The sequence below is a fragment of the Sciurus vulgaris genome (assembly GCF_902686455.1).
Source record: "Sciurus vulgaris genome assembly, chromosome: 3".
Taxonomy (NCBI): Eukaryota; Metazoa; Chordata; class Mammalia; order Rodentia; family Sciuridae; genus Sciurus; species Sciurus vulgaris.
This window is the reverse complement of record NC_136463.1, coordinates 31,302,068-31,322,052: the sequence shown is the minus strand read 5'-3', so window position 1 is coordinate 31,322,052 and position 19,985 is coordinate 31,302,068.

Genomic DNA, 19,985 nt, shown 5'->3' with positions numbered 1-19,985 from the left:
TTAGGTCATTTAATTGTTGACTCTTCATTCTTTTTTGGAATGCGCTCCATGCAATGAATTTTCCTCTTAGTACCGCTTTCATAGTGTCCCAGAGATTTTGATATGTTGTATCATCATTCTCATTGACCTCTAAGAATTTTTTAATCTCCTCCCTGATGTTTTTTGTTATCCATGTTTCATTCAATAGCATATTATTTAGTCTCCAAGTCTTGGAGTAATTTCCTTTTTCTATTTTGTCATTGATTTCTACTCTCAGTCCATTATGATCTGATAGAACACAAGGCACTATCTCTATTTTTTTTGCATTTCCTAAGGGCTGCTTTGTGGCATAAGACATGGTCTATTTTTGAGAAGGTTCCATGTGCTGCTGAGAAGAAAGGGTATCCACTCGTTGATGGATGGAATATTCTATATATGTCTATTAAGTCTAGGTTATTGATTGTGTTATTGAGTTCTATGGTTTCTTTGGTTGGAATTTGTTTGGAAGATCTATCTAGTGGTGACAGCGGTGCGCTAAAGTCACCCAGAATTATTGTGTTGTGGTCTATGTGATTCTTGAAATTGAGAAGGATTTGTTTGATGTACAGGGATGCACCATTGTTTGGCGCATAAATATTTACTATCGTTATGTCTTCCTGATTTATGGTTCCCTTAAGCAGTATGAAATGTCCTTCTTTATCCCTTCTGACTAGCTTTGGCTTGAAGTCCACTTTATCTGATATAAGGATGGAAACCCCTGCTTTTTTACTGAGTCCATGTGTGTGGTAGGTTTTTTCCCATCCTTTCACCTTTAGTCTGTGGATATCTTTTTCTATGAGATGAGTCTCTTGCAGGCAGCATATTGTTGGGTCTTTCTTTTTAATCCATTCTGCCAGTCTATGTCTTTTGATTGAGGAGTTTAGGCCATTAACGTTCAGGGTTATTATTGAGAAATGATTTGTATTCCCAGTCATTTGGCTTATTTTTGGTTTTTAAGTTGGCTTGGTTTCTCCTTTGAGTGGTTTTTCTCTAAGGTAGTTCCTCCCTTTGCTGACCTACATTGTTGTTTTTCATTTCCTCCTCATGGAATATTTTGTTGAGAACATTCTGTAGTGCAGGCTTTCTATTTGTAAATTCTTTTAACTTTTATTTATCATGGAAGAATTTTATTTCATCTTCCAATCTGAAGGTTAGTTTTGCTGGGTATAGGATTCTTGGTTGGCAAACATTTTCTTTCAGAGCTTGAAATATGTTGGTCCAGGTCCTTCTAGCTTTTAGAGTCTGGGTTGAGAAGTCTGCTGCTATCCGTATTGGTCTCCCCCTGTAAGTAATCTGATGCTTTTCTCTCGCTGCCTTCAAAATCCTATCTTTATTTTGAATGTTAGGCATTTTCATTATAATGTGCCTTGGTGTGAATCTGTTGTGATTCTGTGCATTTGGTGTTCTGTAAGCCTCTTGTATTTGATTTTCCATTTCATTCTTCATTTTTGGGAAATTTTCTGATAATATTTCATTGAATAGGTTGTTCATTCCTTTGGTTTGTTACTCTGTGCCTTCCTCAACCCCAATAATTCTTAAATTTGGTGTTTTCATGATGTCCCATAGTTCTTAGAGATTCTGTTCATGATTTCTTACCATCTTCTCTATTTGGGCGACTTTATATTCAAGATTAAATATTTTGTCTTCATTGTCTGAGGTTCTGTCTCCAAGTGGTCTAGTCTGTTGGTGATACTTTCCATTGAGTTTTTTATTTGGTTTATTGTCTCCTTCATTTCAAGGATTTCCATTTGGTTTTTTTTGAGAATCTCTATCTCTTTTTTGAAATGATCTTTTGCTTCCTGCAGGTGCTCTTTCAGCTTATTGATATTATCATTCATTGCCTGCATTTGCTCTCTTATCTCATCCTTTGCTTTGCAAATCATCTTAATCATGTATAATCTGAAGTCCTTTTCTGACATTTCTTGTAACATACTGTCATTGGATTCTATTACTATAGAATCTAGATTTGTTTGAATCATTTTCTTCCCTTGTTTTTTCATGTTGCTCATGTATCTTCCCCTCTAGCAGTGCAGATCTGGGGTATTGCAGATTTCCCCCTATAGGCTTATAGTGGCCCTATAGGTTTCCAAAACCCTTTCTTTAAGGGGACATCAATATTAGCAGTGCCCAAATCAGACACTATGCAATCCTAGACCAAATAGCCCCTATGGGGACAATAACAAAATTGTCATAAGCAAAATGAGTTCAAATGTTATCTTGGTAAAACAAACAGGTTTGCAGTAAGGTCTGCAATTTCTAATGGAGGACAAAGAGGATGCAGAGGGATGTAGAATATGGCTGTTAATGGGATAAGAAATGAATATACAGAAATTGTAGAAAATAGAAAGGGTGAGAGTATAATCAAAAGAAATTGGATGTCAGTATGCAAAAAAGGGAGAAAGAGACTCTGAGGGAACTGGTAAACAAAAGGAAAAGAAAGCAAGAAAGTAAAGAAATAAAAACTTAAATTTTTTTAAAAAGGAGAAAAAAGAAAATCTACTGTATAACAGTCATATACTAATGAAACCTCCCAGTGTTCAGTAGCCTGATGCATGAGAGGTACCTGACAATGAGCTTCAAGCCTCCAGCAGGCCTCTCAGGATGGGATTTGCCCACCTGAAGATCGGAGCTATGGCTTCCAGGATTATCCAAGATGGCCGCTCTGGCTTCAAAATGTGTTGGCAAATGCGGAGCTGCAGCTCAGGGGTGGATGTGGTCAGCTGGAGGTCCTGGAGACGGGATGCAGTTGGTCCGGCAGGGGTCCTGGGGGTCCAGTGTGTTTGGTATAGTTGTGGGATCCTGCAGGTACTGTGTCAGTGAACTTCCAGGCGCAGCAGGCAGCTGGTGCTCCACTGGCAGTCTGCAGTCAGTCTGCTGGCAGAGAGAAACAGATATCCTCTGCTTGAATCCGGCTTTACAGAGTGACAAGGAATGCAGCCTCCCTCTAGTCCGCCATCTTGGATCTCCTCTGGAACCAATCTTGAGAGGATGCAGAAAGATGACTGTATTTTAAGATTATTGAGATCACTTCTTCTCCTCTGCATAATCTGTATGCAGATATTTTAATCTTCATAGTCCAGTCTGAAACCATTTACAATCATGATAAAAGTTTAAATTCTGTAACCCCCATTTTACAAGGTAAGTCTGTTTTGTATTCTTTTATGAGCTGGCCAGTCAATTCTGGCCACTAGAGGAAACACAGGAGAGGTTCAAGGAAAAACAAGGTTGATCACACTCTCAGATCCCAAGAGAGGAGGCAGCACACCCAGGCAGGACCACATGGGAAAGACACCAAGATTCCATGCTTGTAAAATGAGGGCCTTGACCTTGTTCTGTGATCCCTGTTCTTCCATTCTCAAGCTCTCAGGTCCCACTTGGAGCTTCTTTCTGATAATGTGTTTGGTGTGACGGGGGGAAATTGAGTTGAACATAAAGTTGGTTTGTGCAAAGCCTCGGGTAATTAAGAAATCTTCATTATCTTGGCAAGACCTTTTTAGCTAGCTATATTTTGCCTTTATTATATCATAATCACAAAGTCAACAAACTCACCCCCTTTCCATTAAGCATCTCTAATGTTTTATTCAGGAGCACTGTGACTCTAAGCGGGTGATGTGTAATGCACTCTGCCTGCTGAGCCTTACTGTTTGATTCAATCACATAACTTTTGGGTCTAAGGTGAAAACTAGTACAGAAACATCGGTTGTTAATTCAATACATGCCGTTATGAAAGCCTTTATGAAAAATAGTTGTTTGCTTTCTCAAGATGGCCTGAGAATGTGGCATTTTGGCCTGTTTCCTATTAGCCCTTGTGGGGGTCAACTATCAATGGTCTTTCACTTGCTGCGTGTTGAGGACATGGAAGGCACTTTTAAAAATTAGATGCGGCAAAATTAGCTCTTGGTGTAAGTCCTATGCATTTCTTTGTCAAATGTACAGAGTTGTACATCTATTACCACAGTTGTAAGAGAGAGACACGGAGTAGTCCTATTACCCCCAATTACCTGTATTTCTCTTTTGGAGTCAAACTCCTTCACCCAGTCTCAATCCTTGTCAAACATGGATATGTTTTCTGTGCCTATACTTTTGACTGTTTAGAATATCAGACAATAAAATCATACTGTATGTAATCTTTTGAGTCTGACTTCTTTTGCCTAGTAAAATGTATTTGAAATTCATCATTGCTGTTATGGAAATTAACAGTTCACCTTTTTTCATCACTGTGTAATATTCCATTAAGTGGCTTCATACAGTTTGTCTATTCAAAAGTTGAAAGATGAATTATTTTAATTTGTTGGAGACTGTGAATAAGGCTGCTACAAACATTTACATATACATTGTGAACATAAGTTTTCATATTCATGAATATTAGTGGGTAGTCTGGTAAGCGTGTTTAATTATAAGACATTGTCAAACTATTTCCAAAGTTGCTTCACAATTTTGTATCTCTGCCAGTAATGTGTCAGATATTTGTTTGTTCCATATCCTCACCAGCAAATCATTTTGTCCAGCTATTATATTTTAGCTATTCTAATAGATATATAATGACATGGGTCATATTTTTATACATTCATTTGACATTCATATATCTTCTAAAGAAGAGAAGTGTCTTTTCTGATATTTTGGTCACTTTTAAATTGAATTGCTTGTTTTCTTACTGTTGAATTTGAACAATTTGTAAAGTAGGCTTTGTTGACAATTTTCTTGTCAGATCTATGACTCGAATATATTTTCTCCTAATGTGACTTCTATTTTCTTTCCCTTTCATAGGTCAACATTTTGAAATATTTATAACGTCCTATTTGTCAAGACGTTTCTTTTAAGGATCACACTTTTGGTGTCATATCTAAGAATTTGCGTAATCCATTCATCTGTTGAAGGGCACCTAGGTTGGTTCCATAGTTTAGCTATTGTTAGTTGAGCTACTATAAACACTGATAAGGCTGCACCACTGTAGTATGCTGATTTTAAGTCCATTGGGTATAAATTGAGGAGTGGTATAGCTGGGTCAAATGGTGGTTCCATTCCAAGTTTTCTGAGGAATCTCCATATTGCTTTCCATAATGGTTGAGCCAATTTGCATTCCCATCAACAATGTATAAGTGTACCTTTTCCCCCACATCCTCACCGAATTTATTGTTGTTTGTATTCCTGATAATTGACTGGAGTCAGAATGAGGTGAAAAATGTGATGTGTGTATGTGTGTGTGTGTATATATATATATGATGGAATATTACTCAGCTTTAGTGAAGATTGAAATTATGGCATTTGCCAGTAAATGGATGGAGCTGGAGAATATCATGCTAAGTGAAGTAAGTCAATCCCAAAAAACCAAAGCTGAATGTTTTGTCTCATATGAGGATGCTAATTCACAATGGGTGGGGGGAGTCTAGGAAAGAATAGAGTTACTTTAGATTAGGTGGAGGGGATTGAAGGGAGGGGAGGTGGTATGGAGGTAGCAAGTACAGTAGAATGAATCATACATTATTACCCTATGTGCATATATAAGTATATGACCAGTGGAATTCTACATCACGTATCACCAGAATCCATTATATATGATGTAACAATGCCAAAGAATTTGCTTTATCTGAGGTCACAAAAATCTAAGTTTTCTTCCAAAATTTTTATAGCTTCACATTTTATATTTAGAATTATCTTGAATTCATTTTTTGTGTGGAAGGCAAGATATAGATTGTGATTCAATTTTTTATATATATGGAGATTCAGTTTCTAGCATCATTACTGAAAGAGTGTTCTTTCTCCATTGAACTGTTTTTGCAATTTTACCAAAAATGAGTTGTCCACATATGCACAGGTTTGTTATGAACTCCCTGTTCTGTCCTATAGATCTATGTGGCTTTTTACCTGTAATATATTGTTTTAATTACTGTAGCTTTACAGTAAGTTTTGAAATTAGGTAATGTTGATTTTTCAGCTTTGTTTTTCTTTTTTTTGGAATGAATTTGAGTATTTCAGTACTTTTGCCTTCCTATGTAGTTTTAGAATCGGCTTGCCAATACCCAGAAAAGACTGGAGAATTTTAATTGGGATGAGATTACAGAGAACTGACATATTATCAATATTGACTCCTCCTCTCCATGGATTGAATGAGGTCATCCTCTTTGATTTGTTTTATCAATGTTCTCAATTTTTTTATCACATCATTTCTGCACATGGTTTGTTAGATTTATACTGATGTCCTTAATCTTTCGGTGTTATTGTAAATTTTGATTTCTAATTGTTCATTACTATCCATAGAAAGACTGTTAAGTTTTATGTCAACCATGAATCTTGGCGCCTATATTCTAAACTCTGTATTCCTAGCTCTTTTGGTAGATTTCTTTGGATTTCCTATGTATATGACCATAGCATATGTAAACAAAAGATGTTTTGTTTCTTCTTTCTAATCTACATATCCCCTGCCTTTTCTCATGGTCTTAGTTGGATCTTTTAGCAAAACATGAAATATAAGTCTTGGACACATATAATCTTATGTTTTTAATTTTAGGGGGAAATCATTTAGTTTTTCACCATTATGTCTGTCGTTACCTGTAATATTTTGTGTACATGACTTCGACTGGGTTAAGGAAATTCTTGCACATGCATCATTGCTGAGAGTTATGCAAAATTAATAATGAATCTGATTTTTTTCAATTGCTCTTCTTCATCTGTTGAAATCATCATATGGCTTTCCTTTTCAACCTATTAATATGAAAAATTACATTTTAATGTTAAATCAACCTCACAATTCTGGGATGATCCCAATTGGGTCAAAACATATCCATTTTATTCATTTATTTATTTTTAAATTGGTTGTAATTAGTTATACATGACAGAATACATTTTGACACATTGTACACAAATAGAGCACAACTTCTCATTCCTCTGGCTGTACATGGTGGAGTCATACCAGTAGTGTCATCACACATGTATATAGTCCGTCTCATTCCATAATCCTTCCCACTCCAACACCCACTCCCCTCCCCTCACACCCCTCTGCCCAGTCCAAATTTCCTTAATTCTTCCCTCCATCCCCTCATTATGGATCAGGATCCACTTATCAGAGAAAACATTTGGTCTTTGGTTTTTTGGGATTGGCCTATTTCATTTAGCATGATATTTTCCGACTCCATTCATTTACCAGCAAATGCTATAATTTCATTCTTCTTCAAGGCTGACTAATATTCCATTGTACATATGGGCCACAGTTTCTTTATCCATTCATGTGCTGAAGGGCATCTAGGTTGGTTTCATAGTTTGGATATTGTGAATTGAGCTACTATAAACATTGATGTAACTGCATCACTGTAGATTGCTGATTTTAAGTCCATTGGGTATAAACTGAGGAGTGAGATAGCTGGGCCAAATGATGATTCCATTTCAAGTATTCTGAGGAATCTCCAGATAGAGCAGTAATCTCCAGGGTATATAAAGAACTCAAAAAACTTAACACCAAAATAAAAAAAGGACAAATAACCCCATCCATAAATGGACTAAGGAACAGAACAGATACTTCGCAGAAGAATAAATATAATCGATCAACAAAGTTGAAAAATGTTCATCATCTTTAGAAATTAGAGAAATTCAAATCAAAACTACTCTAAGATTTCATCTCACTCCAGTCAGAATGGCAATGATCAAGAACACAAGCAACAATGATTGCTGGTGAGTATGTGGGGACTCCATTTTATTTATTAATGCTGGTAGTACTTTTTGTGAGTTTTGTGTTTATAATCATGTATTGTATTTTTCCTTTTGAATAATGTTTTTGAGTTGGAATCAAGTAAAGCAAGTCACAGGAATGATTTGGGGATATGTTCTCTTATTTTTTGGAAGTAATTGTATAGAATTCATGTCATTTCTTTAAGGAAATTAGGAATTTTTTATGGAATGTTTGGTAGAATTGGCCACTGAAACCATCTGGGACTTCAGTTGTTTTGTTATAAGCTTTTAAATTATAAATTTAATTTCCTTAGTGGCTACGGAACTATTCTAGCTATCTAATTTTTCTTGGATGACTTTTGTTAGTTTGTGTTTTTCAGAGACTTGAGGTCATGTCAGTTTTGCGTTTTAATTTGCGAGTCGCTATTACTTGTAGTAGGTCCTTATTACATTAAAGTCTGCCTGTCTGTAGTGAGCTACTGCTTTCATTCCTGATATTGGGAGAAATTGTATCCTCACCCTTTTCATCTTGGCCAGTCTTTCTCAATGATTATGCATTTTGTTAATCTTTCCAAGGAACCACTTTTTGGTTTCCTTGAGTTTTCTTTTTTGCTTTTTCTATTTTAATTTCATTCATTTGTGTTCCTGAAAGGATGATTTAAGAAAGAAAGAGACTATTACTTTCACTTAGATGGATTCCATCACCATTGCTTCTTCTCCATTCCTGAATCTCCCAGTTTCTCTCTCGTACAGTTTCCCTTCGACCTCAAGAACTCACTTCTGCATTTGTCTCAGAACAGGCTTGTCAGTTATTCACCTGAAACTTCCTGAGATTTCCTTCCCCTGGAAATTTCTTTTTTTCTCTTTTTGTCTTTATGTTGAAAGGCGTTTTCACTGGGTATAGAATTCTAGGTGGCAAGTTCTTCGCTTTCAACACCTGAAAGAGCCTCTTCTACCGTCTTGTGGATTCAAAAGCTTCTAATGAGAAATCCAATCCCTTATTTGGATCATTTTCCTCCTTTTCTACATGATGTCATATCTCTTTGGATGCATTCAAGACTTTTCTTTACAGTGAGATGCCTAGGGGCTGGGGTTGTGGCTCAGTGGTAGAGCACTTGACTAGGATGCCCAAGACCTTGGGTTTGAGTCCATGACTTAAAAAAAAAAAAAAAAAAAAAAGAGTGGAATACCTAGGGTGCAGAACTCTTGTAGGTACTTGCTTCACGTGGAGAATCGTTCCTTGAACAATCCCGCGAGCCAGTACTTTCTGACAAAGTCTAAAAAGTTTGTTGGGGCCAAACTTCCATCCGACTTCTGAACCTTCTCGGAGGCCCTTTTGTGCACTTGCTTATAAGATCCAGTCTCAGCAAGGTTCCCTGCTAAGGCCACTTGGCAAGCACCGTTGCCCTCCATGTCTGATCACTCTGGATGTCTGGTCAGGTTCCTCATCCTCTAGGTGATGCCAGATCATCCTGGCCTGTTTTTGCTGGGGTCCAGCCCTAGCAGGAGTCCATGGGTTCCACACAGGTAAACGGGGCGCGGGGAGACAGCGTCGGCGATGGATGGAGAATGAAAGACACAGACCAGCTCTGGTGCAATCAATCCCACTTTATTCTGGGGAAGGCTGGGTTTATCTACATTTTTCTTCAGGCTATAATGACAGTCTTGTGGTTAATGAAATTAAAGAAGTTTTCCAAAGCATAGGCAGGAGCTGTTCTTAACAAGGAACCGAAAGATTATGAGAAAACAGTAACCTTACAGATCATCCTTACCTAATCACAATTGTTTTAAGCATATCTAACTACGTCAATGAGCTAATACAATGTTTATTTCCTTAATATCTAAACTCTATGTGACCTAAGACTATTCTTATTATTCTCGCGGTTAAAGCGATAGACAAGTAATCTACTAGGTCCATCTGGTTAATATCTAAATTGCTGAGTTAAGGGCTACAGGAGGGCAGCGGTCCCAATGGTTATTGTGCACCAACGTTTATTACAGGGGTGACCTATTCTTTGTAGGAAGGAAGGAATGTTGTGAAACCTTATTCTCTTACCTCACCACCACACATAAACAAAACCATCGTTAGGATTTAACCAGCCTGTTGGAGACAAAGGCAGATCTATAACTATTTTCTCCAGAGGCTTTCAGGGACTCATTGCATGGTTGCAAATTATTTTTGACTTTGTTAGTGGTAAAGACCCATTGTTTTTCAGATTGTAGGTCATATTTTCTGGAATTTTTGTTGTATTCCCCTCATCCCCTTAAGCAATCCATTCAGACTGAAATGAGTAATATATTATCAGAAAAACACAGCAGAAAAAACACCATGCTCCGGAGCAAAACATCCGGCAATTCCTTTTAGGATGAGCCTTTGCAAACATCCTCCAGAGGATCTTTGTCAAGCACTGGATGGAATTCCAGACGCCCCTGCATTATTTGAGTGAGAATCTGTTAGGCAAGTTTAGCCATAATCCCCTTGACCCCCTGATGTTTTCTTCTAGTCATTTTCCACCCACTGACCCCCACCTTGCTCTCCGGCTATAAATTCACACTCATGCTGTGTTCAGAATTGAGTCTGATCTCTCTGCCACGGCAAGACCCAAGGCTGTTGTAGTCCTTGTGCCCACCATGATGGTCCAGCATACAGTCTTCTGTAGGAGACACTGAGAAGTACCATCCAACCATTTCTTTCTTTAATACCTCTTAAATTGTTCTTAGTGGCCTACATCACCCCATCCTAACCCCAGCTTTTCTTGAACTCCACAGCTCCTGGGATCCTGTTATCTGTTTCTCCTGCTAAAATGAGGAGCTCCCTTGGCACTGTTTCATACAACTGGGGCTGCCCGCAGTTTGATGTGGAAGAGGAAAGAGAGAGAGAGAGAGAGAGAGGAAAAAAAAAATGTTTTCCCTTTTTCCTTACCGTGCTGGGGATCAAACCCAGAGCCTCACCCATGGCAGCCAAGTGCTCTACCACGGAGCATGTCCAAGAGAGAAAATTCAGCAGGAATTTCTCCCTACGCTCTTTGGACCACAAGCATCCTTTTCCCCATTTTCTCTGGCTAGATGGAGATGATTTTCTCTCAGGGGGTTCAAGTGTGGCCAATGTAATGGCTGCATTGCTTTGTGACTTGGGCTGTCTTGGGGATGTCTGGGAGAAAAAAAAAAAAAAAAGAATGAAAAAAGTAGAGACACAGAAAGAAAAGAAGAAGAACAAGAACCAAAAAACCAAATCAGGAACTCCTCACCTGCCCTCTGCCTTCTGAGTCCCTTTTGTCACTCTTTTAGTCAGAAAAAAAAGATTTCTTTCAGAGATTTTGCCATCAGAGCCACTGGGCAGTTTCACAGCTTGCTGTGTCAGAAAAGGGAAAAAAGGAAAGAACAGAACAGGGAACTCTACCCTGCTCTTGAAGTTTTCTGAACACGTCACTCCTCAAGTTCGTCCGGCGGTTGCTTTTGGTATTCCAGAGAGTTTTGTCGCCACGCTGGAAGAGAGGCGGCAGAGGGACTCATTCCATCTGGGCCAGCACGGTGCTCTTGAAGTGATTCTAGAGGTGAAGAAGCACTCCTAAGGACCGGTCACTCCCAGTACATTAGAAAAGTAGTGGCTCTGTTTTTTGAGTCATTTACCGGGTTGTGTGGACTGACACTGGAGACCAATTATTTGAAATTGGGTTTGTACTGGAAAATGTAACAGGTCTATTTACCAAGTCTTTTCTGCTCTTAAATTGAGTGTCTGTGGTCTGGATTTTCATAGCATTCTGATTTCCTTCTTTCTTAGTTCTTAGTACATTGAATAGAAATTATCCATTTCCTTAAATTTCTCTCACATCAAAGCATTCTGTTCTTGAGAAAAGGAGCTATGCCTTATTCTTCTAGGCATTCTTAGTATTGACGCCTGGTAATTTAGAGCCACTGCATAGCTGTTGGTTGAAAAATTGAGTGAACTAAACTGTGGAGGGTGTGTACACATCTTTTCCAAATACAGGTAACTGCATATAAGGGATAACGTCACCCGGACATGTATTATTTCCCCAGACATTGTGAAGTCAACATGTGCTTTGAGATTCCAATTCTGAATCAAGACTTGGACTGCAGTTCAATGGTAAAACACTTGCCTAGCCTAGCATGTATTAATCCCTAGTAGTGTTTAAAAGTAAAAAAAAAAAAAATCTGAATTAAGTCTAACATTTTCCAATACATTTTTGTAGACTCCAGGGGACTTGTGTTCTCATAGCCATTATTCGTATTGAAATTTACAACTTACCTCCTATGGCTCTTTTTTCTGCTGTTTGGAGAATCAAACATGAACTTTTTTTTTTTTTAGTCCCCAAATCCTTCACGCAAGGCACTGTGTGTGTGTCCGTGTGTGGATGCATCTGCCTGCATGTGGATGTGTGCAGACTGAGGAGGTCCACCACAGTGGAAAAGTATCACTTTGCAGGCACAAATCTTAAAACTGAGTATTAGATGCTTTCAAGAGTCCATCTACGATTGCTACACAATCCCCTTTCCCTCTCTAGATTCAGTTTCTCTCACATTGTTAACAGCATAATTTGTCTTTCTGCTCTTCTACCCAGTTTGCATCTACTTTTGCATTCCAAAGGCTCATTAACCGCATCTTCCAAAAAAAAAAAAAAAAAAAAAATCTGACCTTTTTATCCAATAGCAGAAAAGGGTTCTGTTTTCTTCCTCTCATTAAAGATGAGTGTGTAGTGATCTATTTTTCAACTGCTAAGATTTAAACCACGCTCTCCACCCTTCTTCCCTCCACACAACACAGAAGCAATTAAAGTCAGCTCAGTGTTTCAGAGTGGTAATTTATCTATCCTGCGACACATGCTGACATACATACACGTTTATTTGCCAAATACGAGAAGAAAGGCACTCCTCCCTCAGAAGACAGTCACTGCCAGCATGCCACTGAGCACAAGATTTGGGGTAGGAAAGCCTGTGCTTGCATCCTGGCTGTCAGTTTGCTAATTGAATTATTTTCAGAGAAGTTCTTATCTCAAATAATGGCGGGCTCCTATACATCTTCTTCACAGGAAGGTATTTAAATTGTTTGCTCATCTATTAAAAATTCCCACAGTTGGGTTCATCTGGTATCGTTTTGAGCCTCATTTTTATCATCTGTAAAATGAGGATAATCATATTTGGGGGACGTAAAGTTGCTCTAGGAATGGAGTGAAATAATACACGCAAAAGCATTTTGTAAAGCATCATTTGCTGTCTAAGTATTTGCCATTATTGTCTTCATCGTGACTCGTCTCTAATAGTGATTATCTGGAGAGAGTTGCTATTTACTTGCTAACGTTGAAGCCAAAGGCTGTCCCCACTGCCAATGAATTCTGAAGCAATGACTTCATAACACTAGTATCTGAGAGTCAGACCTCCCCACACATAGGGGGATCCCTGTGTGGTAAGAACACACTTTCATCACTGTACCTCCTTTTCTTTTCTTGTTGGGTCCCAACATTTGGGTTGAAGAATTCCCATGTGGTAATTGAAAGGACTCTAAGGAGGCAGAAGAAAATAGTGTATGAGGAGCGTTCTCCTTCAGTTACAGGACTCCAGTTATATCCAGGGAATTTGACTGGGACTGACAGACTCTGTGATCCTCTAGAACAAGCCTGTGTAGCATGTCCTGCCTCATTCACGTCTGTGTTCCATTATCCCCCTGACCAAATCGTCCTTAATGTTGATTCTTGGTTGTTTTCAGTTGAAGCTAAATTTGATCCAATAATCTAAATACTAAAATTCAATCTATCTCTAGGAATGTTGAAGTGCTTGCAAATTGTGAAATAGACTCTGGTTAGGGAAAATAGAGAAATACACTATAAACCACAGAACATTTTATAAGCCATGCCAAATCTCCTGTGGAAATAGCCCTGGGCTTTTTGCTACTCCTTTGGTTGGTACCTGAATTTAATTAAATGAAAAAGGAAAAAAAAAAAGTTCTGGAAAATGACTCATACTGATGAGTTACTAAGGGGCATATAAGTGTGGCCAAATGCTCTGACATTATCATTAAATAAATCTGTTGAAGTCTAATGATCATCTTTCAAACCCATTCTCTGTGATGAATGTCCACAGTGAAGTTCTTGGGTTGGAAAGGCTAACTTGTATCATCTCTCATTTGTTAAAATGATTTAGTTAAAAAGAAAAAAATTAAAGGCAGTTTTACAGCCCAATGAAAGTAAACTGAAACAATGAAATATAGATCACTTGCTATGCCATTATCCTAATACAATAATTGATTTGCTTGTTTTTAGATGCCCTTCCAACTGCACAGGCCTATGTTGTTATCCTGGTGATTTATAATCTGCTTTACTTCATGTTACGTCATTAACACTTCCTATGGTGTTCTATAGAGCTTATCATTCCTTTAATGACTGCTTAATAACATTTTTAGCAGTAAGATATTATAGTCTTCCTTAGCTTAATGTGCCATCATTTACATAGCACTTAGATTGTTTCCAGATATTTCCTCTGACTATTTGTGGACTATCTTCATGGATTTAGGTTTTTGCATGTTTCATTCTTTTATTTTTTGAGAATGTTTCTCCTTGCAGATTCAAACAATTAGTGCAATACCTCATGGTGCCACTTGTACATAAAAATATGGCAGCAATATTGCCATTTTCAGTGAGAATATTTAAAACTTTTGAATAACTTAATAGTTATAAATTATCTCAAGGTTGCCTTTTCACATTTACTAATAGTGAAGTTGAATATTTTTCCTATATTTATTTATTAGAACCTTCTTTGTGTACTATCCATTACCTATTTATCTATTTATGACTTCAGATATTGTCTTATACACCAAAAGTTTGCTGAAATATTTCTGAATATGCTTTTTATTTTTAAACTCAATTCTATTTTTAGTGCAAAAGAATTTTAAGTTCAGATGATTAAGCATGCTTTTAGTTCTCTTTATGATATTTAGGTTGTGTCAAATAGAGGAGGTAATCATTATGCCAAAGATCTGATAAATAATAGTTTGATTTTTTTTCTATTTTCCTACATTAAAATATAATAACTCTTTAATTGTTGAGTTTAGTTTGAAAAGTTGGGACACATTTGCATACTCCAAATTGACAGCTTTAATGAAATAATGTTTTTTTAATTTTATTTTTACAGAGTTGGCTTAGGGAGAAATAATGTTTTTTGATTTCTCTGTGCAAACATGGAGAAAGATGAAGTTGATATACAAGCATGAAAAAAAAGTTCCAAAGGCAGAGAGTTATTACACACTGAAGAACTATTTCTAATTTCTTCATGTGGTCATATTGAGAAACTGATAAACATTTTAAAAATCATATTCCGTGAAAGTGTGGCCTATTTTTCTATTTTCCTGAAGATTTTGTAAAATTCTGCAATTATGTTTCTTGGAAACTTGGTGAAAAATCACTTGCAGTATTACCTTAGTCTGTTGCCTGGGTTTTGGTTTTTGGTTTTTATTTTTTGTTGCTGTTGATGCTCATAAAATTATAGAACTGTCTATATCTTCTCAAGTCTTGTTTCAGTAAGTATTCTTTTTATGAATATATTTTAATTTAACCTGTTTTCCAAATGTTTTGCACACAGGTTTTTAGAGTGCTCTCAGTGTTTTTTTACATCTGTCTTGTCAGAGCAGTCGTACTTCCTTTCAGATCATAAATCCTTTCAAAACGGTATTTGTCATACGTAATTTAAGTCAGCATACTGCAGTGACACACGCATGCCCACACTTAGAGCAGCACAATTCACAGTAGTCAAAGTATGGAACCAGCCTAGCTGTCCATCAGTGGATGAATGGATAAAGAAAACATGGTGTATGTACATGATAGAATTTTACTCTGCCACAAGGAACAATGAAATCATGTCACTTTGCAGGAAAAGGCATGTTAAGTGAAATAAGCCACACTCTGAAGGTCAAGGGCCATCTGTTTTTTTTCTCATATGTGGAAGCTAGATAGGAGAAAAGGGAAAAGAAAGGTTGGGGGCCATCTCTTGAAAATCAAAGGGAGATCAGTAGAATAGAGTAAGGGGACCAGTAGGAGGGAGGAGGGGAAGAAAAGGGAAATATTGGGGGGAGTGATATTGACCAAATTCTATTGTTACATTGTGTGCGTGTCCAAAATGCAACAACAGATCTCACTGTTATGTACGACTATCATGCACCAATAAAAATGTGGAAAAAACAAACGAACAAAAACCACATTTAGTTGGTCCCTTCCCTTTGTCTCTGTCTTATGTATTAATTTTCCAAAAAGTTGTTGAGTTTCTTTTTTTCTTTCCTTCTTTCTTTTTTCTACTTTTATTTTTATAATACTATGGATTTAAGATGAGAAGCTGTTTACCACCATGTACAGGCCATAAACTTGCCCCCTTCCTACCTTAACCTCCCACATTGCTGGGATTATGGGCGTGTGCCCTACACCAGGCAAGTTTATTTCTTTAAAGATTTGAATTTGTCTTTGGTGATGCTCTCCAGTGACTGGGTTGTTTATTTCATTTACTTTCTAATTTTTAAAATTTTTAAAAAAAATTTTTAAATTTGCTTTAATTTGTTGTACATGACAGTAGAATGCATTTATATATTTTGGCAGATCATGCATAAATGGAGTATAGTCTCCTATTTTTCTGACTGTACATATTTCAGGATCACATGGGTCATGCAGTCATAAATGTATAGGAGGTGATAATGTCTGTTTCACTCTCCTATCATTCCTTCCCCCATACCCCTGGCCCTCCCTTCACTCCTCTCTATTCTTCCCTGCCCCCCTCCCCTTATTGTGAATTAGCATCCGCATATCAGAGAAAACATTCAGCCTTTGGTTTGAATACTTTTGTCTAATTTTATAATGCTTCACTCATTAATGTCAGTTTTTTTTTTTTCATTTCTAGTATTATTTTAAATTTGCTTCTCAGTACTGCTTTAGCAATATTCTACAGATTTTATTTTCTATTTTCATTTATTATTTTATTCTACATATCTTAACATTTCCACTATGATTTCCCTTTCAACTTCGCAAAGAAGTGTTTAAAAATTTCCAAGTGTTTGGAGATTCTTAAAATTTTCTTTTGATTATTGAGTTCTAATTTAATTGCATTATGGTAGGAACACAATCTATATGACACCAGTTCTTTGAAAAATTTGAAGACTTGACTTATGGCCAATATTTGCAAATACTAATGTTTGTAAATGTCCCTGGTGCACATGGAAAGACTGCCTGATCTAGTCTGCTCAGGTTACCATAACAAAATACTACAGATGGAGTGGCTTAAACAACAGACTTATTGCTTACATTTTGGTGTCTGGGAAGTTCAGGATTAAGGTCCCAGCCAATATGGTTCTTGATGAAAGTTCTCTTCCTGGCTTGTGGACAGCAACCTTCTGGTTGTATGCTCTCATGGTCTTTCTTGTAGGGTAATAAGATATAGAGAGTTGTGCATGTTGTATATGTTGCAGGATCACATCGGTCATGCAGTCATACATGTACATGAGGTGATAATGTCTGGTTCACTCTACCAGTCTTCCTACCCTCATATCCCTTCCCCTCCCTTTACTCCCCTCTACCTAATGTAAGTACCTCTATTCTTCCCTATCCCCCTCCCCTTATTGTGAATTAGCACCCGAATATCAGAGAAGGCATTCAGCCTGGGAGATTTTTGCTAAGCCAACAACAGATTCTTGTGCAAACTAGAATCTTTAGGGCTATAGAAGGAAGCTGAATGTGGGACCACATTAAGCAGAGGAAGGAGATCAGGTCAATTGAAGTTTTGGTGAAAGGAGAGAGGAATCTCTGTCAGGAATTTTATTAGGATGACCCAAGTGTAGAATGTTTATAACTTCTAGATAAGTAGACATTTTATCATTTGTAATGACTCTCACATAGGAAGGTTTTTCCTTAAAAGTTTATTTTGTCTGATAACTAATATTGCTAAGCAAAGTTTCCAAGTGTTTTATTTTTTGTCCTTTCATGTTCTATGACTTCTTTTGAATTATTAAAAATTCCAGTCTGACAATATCTGTGTTTTAGCTATAGATTTAGTCTCTTTCATCCATCATCATTACTGATATGCTAGGACCTCTCTATATTATCTTGTCTTATATGCATTATAAAGCAGATAAAGTTCAAGCATTGTGAGTGAGAAGGGTCAGAACTGATTTCCTCTGAGCTCAGTTTGGAGAAGAGATTCTGTGTGAAAAAGCAGAAAGATTAACATGAGGAAGCCAGATGAGAGATCTATGATGTGAGAGAAGTTTATGAACTTGGGAGCCAAAAGTAAACTGGAGGGTTAGGGACGAAGGATGTGAGGTCACAACGATGAGAAGAAAATGACTTCAAATCTAGAAGAAAGAGGGCAGTAAGAACTGAGGACAGTGACAAAGGGGCTAGGAGATGATTTAAGTATAAGAAACACCACACACACTAATGGTAGATGCTTATACCATAGATCTGAGAGGTGGCTTTAAATTTTGCAGTAGCTGCTTCCCAGTGCCAGCAGTGCACAGGAATCTTACACCAGGAGAAGCATGTCGGAAGTGAGTGGTTCCTGGGAGCCACAGTGCAGGGATAACTCAGTGTCATTCTGATTTCTGAAATCCTGTTTTCACAAGGACGGTAACACCTATCACCGGAAATGACATCCCAGCTGTAGCAACATGCCTGGGACTTCATCTGCTGTCTGCCTGTGGATTTCTACAGGAAAGATGACCTTTATTGAAGTGTTTACTAGAAGGTTTAGAAAATAAACTTTCTGACACCAGTAGTAGTTTCTTTTTTCTTTTTGAGGTGCTGGGGTTTGAACCCAGGGCCTTGTGTATACAAGGCCAAGTACTCTACCAGCTGAGCTATATCCCCAAGTTTTTATAAATGTAAGTGCAAAGGTTATCTTTTACAGTGTTCTAGAAAATGTTCATGATTTTAAAAAGAAAGGAATAGAAGAGATGAGACAGGAAATCCCATTATATTCAAGCAAAGTTTGCATGCCCTAATTTACATGCCAGCCTGGGATGTGGCCTTTTGTGGTGGTAAGACACTTGTTCGTGACCCTTCCATTAAAAGCAAATTTATGGGTGAAAGAGAAATAATGACTGAAAATTTACAAGAATTATGAGGCGAGAATTGAGCAGTGTGTTCTGCAGCATTTGCTCTTGCTATCACTAATAAATCTAGGCTGCCCAATTGTGACTCTTATCCCAGGAACTGAAAGATGATGAGATATGTCCCCTGCATTAGTAATCTTAATGGAGTAACCAAATGTCACTTTTCTGTAGATTAGATGTCAGTAGGGGGCCAAACAGCAAATATACAATTTAATTCCAGAAAAGTTCCGCTTTCTTCTAGGGCCTTCTGAAGGAGACCCTGCTATTAGGGCTGGAATGTGTGTAGCCTTCCTGGGGCTGTTTTTGGTGTTCTATCATCAGCATATGAAAAGATCACAGGATAGGGAGAGTTGAACAGTTTCGGTGACACTCAGCTGTCAAAACTCATTTCCATTAAGCTGCAGTAATTGAAAGAGTACACCACTGGCACAGAGATAGAATGATCAATGAGCAGGTTAGATGACCCAGACACTGAAATATGTAAAAAACAAACAAACAACCAGTATATAGTTAAATTCTCATCCTGCATTTTAAATGAACAACAAAAAATGATAGTTGATTTTAATGTAATGAAACATAAAAATTAAAAGAAACAGTGATTACTTCTCTGATCTCTGAACTGGAATAAAATTCACAGGATATATGCACACAGTATAGGATGCTTTAATTAAGAGTACAGGCTATTGCGGGGGATGTAGGTCAGTGGTAGGGCACTTGCCTACTGTGTGCAAGGTCCTGGGTTCCATTTTCAGTATTGCATTAAAAACAAAACAAAACAAAACAAAACAAAAACAAGAGTGTAACTATTGAGAAGGTAACCTGTGATTAAATTTTAGCAGCAACTTAGTGTTTTCTTTTTGAAACTGGGAAGTTTTGCTTTGTTTTTCTAAATGCACAAATCTTCAGTCTCTTAAGTGGCAATAATACCTAAATCTATCTCATATGGTCATTTTGAGAACTTGGTGGAATTACGCATGTAACGTGTTTTCTGAAGTATCTGGCATGTAGTTAATATCCAGTAAATATTCAGGAGGCAACAGAGCAGAGTGCTTCAGACTTCAGGCTTTAGAGTTAGACTTTGTGAGTTAGAATTCCAGTCCTCCCACATATTAGATGTCTGACCTGGGGCAAGTGACATGTTTCTCCAGTTTGAACAAATCCAAGAAAAGAATTTTGTTAGAGAGTCCAGATTTACAGGAAGTATTTA